Genomic DNA, 3,636 nt, shown 5'->3' on the forward strand with positions numbered 1-3,636 from the left:
AAATCCCCTAATCTGACAACACTGATCGGGAGACCGAAACGAACAGCGCTGCACTGAAATTGCATCACTTTTTTACAGTGGGATCTGAATTCAATGCTTTGGATGTGAATTAAAAAAAATGTAATATTTGGTCAAATAAATAATTTTTATAATTTTTTTTATGATTTTTAATGCATTCTAAGGCTTATCTAAAACGTTTGAAATCAAATATTTTTAAAAATTAGCAATTTTCTAGAATGGAGTTAGCATTTTTTTTGGACAAAATTTAAATAATTTGTATCGTTTTTATAAGCTTGCAAACAATAAAATAACCTGTCACTGGAATAAATTTGTCCGCTGTCAGATGAACGTTTTAGAAATGATAGTAAACATGAAATTGGTTGCAATACATATCAGCTACCCTGTAGTACTTGAAATATTCAAGAATTTATGTTAAATTTAAATATTGTGTGATTTGTTGTTTATTCAATTTCTCCGTAAACGGTTGACCATCTATAGCGACAATTTCTTTTTCTCGGCCAAAAAGGTTAGTTTGGAAAATATGATAGTAAACACAAAGATTAGATTGAACATTGTATAAGTTTATAATATAGCATGCACATTCTTATCAAGGCTAAAATTTTCAAGTACTTTAATTATTTGGGTGAACTCAGATGAAGAAAAACAAACAAAAGCTATTTACATAAAAACAAGTATATCGGCCGGACCGAATTTTATGTACCCACCACCATGGACTGCGTAGAAAGTTCTGCTAACGACTGTCATCTACAATAGTATTACTTGGGTTGTTTAGTTCACATGGATGCAGATTAAGTTCTTGATCGGTTTATATAGAGGAGTCAATACATAATAATGAACCTATATGAACCAATTTTCACATGGTAATTAGAGGGCGAAATTTCAACAATCTCGAATGAATACGCAACTGTAGGAAGCGCGGGAAATCAAATCTGGACATAGGTTTGTCATAGCTATATATTTTCAAGGTTAGTCCAAACAAAATATTGTTTGTATTGTTCAAACATGTTATTTTTTACCATAAGCACACACTGGTGGAAAAAAATTTTAATGAAATTTCCTTTGTGTATACATTTTTTAAGGCACCAATTGGTTGCTTCCATTCTTTTACTCTTTAGGTCTCTCTTTCTGAACACATATATGTCTATAGGCTATTTCTAAATTAATATATGTTTGCATCCAAACATATTATATTTACAACAAGTATATACGGACTTAAGTTCGGCCGGGTCGAATCTTAAATACCAATCACCATGAATCAAAAAATATAATTGTTTCCTTAAAAAACTCTTCCTCAGGTTACTTGAAAATACATACAATGGCGTGCAGAAATGAGTACATAATTATTTTTTTTTCATATCTAAACGAATAAAATAAGCAGTAATAAGGAAACTCAAAATAATTTTATTTTTCCTTTATTCCTTCTTCATTTCTAAATAAAACAACAAAAAGCTCAAAACAAAAAGTAAGGAATTCAGAGAGATAAATAAACATAACAAAAAATACTCGCATGTACTCAATTTTGCACTTTACTATACCGGTGTCAGTTGGAACATTTTCTACTATGTACTTGGTCTAACTTTACCATTGAATATGTGTTTCCAAACATTTGAGGGAATTTAAATATCTTTGGAATGCCATACATTTGTGGACATTTCCTAAGGCTCAAGCCTCACAATATTTGATTTCTTGGTGTTTATTTTCTTAAGATTAAAAGCATTTTCGTTAAATTAAAAGTAAATTTTGTTCAACCGTTCGTTATTTAGAATATTCAATGTTAAGAATTTGAACGTTCGTTAAATTGGATTTTCGCTAAATAGGATATTCTTTAAACAGAGCTTCGACTATATCAGGTGGATTTGACAGATACTCTTCCAAGCAAACATATAAACCAACATAGAAATCGGGAGACTAAAGAAATGGAATCCATACCAAAACATGGACCGATCCACGCCATATTCGCTAAACCTATTTACGGACCTAAAAATTTTGAATTTCCGGCAAATCGGATAAAAATTGCGGTGTCTCGAAGTCAAATCGGGAGATCGGTATATATGTGTAATCAAAATCGATTCGCCACATATTCGGCTTACTTATGCACACAGAGAACATATTAGTTGAAAATTGATTGTTGTAATAAAAATTCTGCATCTACAATGAAAAAACAGTTGTGTCAATCAATTTACATTATTTACAACCTTAATTCGTTCCTACTACCATTTGACGATTATTATTATAGAGTTTTGTTTGTAATACAAGTCAAATAGTTGTCTGAACTAAATGTCTCTCTTTTTAAAAAATTTGATTGAATTCGATACGCGCAACCAACCTTAAAAAACCTTCATAACTGTCATTTAGTATTCCGAACTTACAATTGATATTCACAACCGAATTCCTTTGGAAATATTTCTCAAATGTCATTAATATTATTAAAAATTATTCAATGTTGAAGGAAAACGTGTTTTTTCAATTTAAAACAATAAAAATTACTGAAATCAGAGTATCTTCAGCTTCAGTTTATTTGAACTCTTGGTGGATTGCCTATCAAATATTTCATGAACAACTCGCGCAGTGTGAAAGTTCTAAGTACACCATATTCGATACGAGTCATATAAACAGTTCCTATCTTCAATTGTTTGGGATCGAGTTTTAGATGTGGAACAATTTTATAGTGTTAAAAGGTAAAAGTTTGAACCATGTTACAAATTTAAAGCGGCTCTAATGGGAAAATTCATCTCCACGTCTGTCTTTATCTATGGAACACATAAGGAAGTAATGGTGGCGAGTATGTTCTTATTTATTTTTTAAAACTCCACACTAATTTTCTGATTTAATTTGTTGCGTTTTTAGACTGGCTATGTCATCCCATTTATCATGTGCTCAGTTCGGACGCCACTTATAAATACTTGTATACTAATAGTTCCAAAGATTTAACTACCATTGCCTGTCAATTCTGCAATCAATGCTGGAGGGTGTACTTTCAAAGGTGTATATTTTTTAATTGTTAATGTATTGTAATTTTATGTACTTTTCTGTTATTCAAAAAAATATGAATAAAATACAATATTCTGAAGGAAAAAATCATTTTTAATTCGGTTAAGGTGGGTGATATAACCATATAAAGAAAGGAGCAACGACCAATTCTATCGTCTAATACAACCAACTCTATATATAGTATTAGTTGGATTTTCCATAATTCGATTGTGTCGACCGAATTTGTCGGGTGTCACAACTGCTAACAGAAGGTTGCTGCAACTGCCAAAAGGAGGTTGGCAATAAATTCGGTTATCACAATCAATCTGTATTCTCTGTGTGTGTAGGCCCAAAATATCTCTTGATTTTGAATTTCAGGCAAATCGCATAAAAGCTGAGATGTCTACACACTTAAGAGGTCAAATCTCCAGATTTGAAATTTCAGGTAAATCGGATAAAAATTTCGGTGTCTAATAAAAAATACGGTTTCTAGAATCCCAAGACCCCAAATCGGGGGATCGGTTTATATGGAGCGATATAGCCCATCTTCGAACTTGACCTGCGTGCAGACAAAAGACGAATCTATGCCAAATTTCATAGCGCCATTATTGAAGATTGTAGCGTGATTACAACAGACAGACAGAG

General features: G+C 31.8%; 1 long non-coding RNA gene across 1 annotated transcript; it reads left to right on the forward strand.

Moving 5' to 3' along the window:
- The first annotated feature begins 2,396 nt into the window (after positions 1–2,396).
- LOC142224145 (uncharacterized) lies at positions 2,397–3,099 on the forward strand. Its single transcript, XR_012719053.1, has 2 exons — positions 2,397–2,803; positions 2,869–3,099. It is a non-coding gene; the product is annotated as an uncharacterized LOC142224145 (long non-coding RNA).
- The last annotated feature ends 537 nt before the right edge of the window (positions 3,100–3,636 follow it).

This window comes from Haematobia irritans, chromosome 2 (genome assembly GCF_050003625.1).
Source record: "Haematobia irritans isolate KBUSLIRL chromosome 2, ASM5000362v1, whole genome shotgun sequence".
Classification (NCBI taxonomy): Eukaryota; Metazoa; Arthropoda; class Insecta; order Diptera; family Muscidae; genus Haematobia; species Haematobia irritans.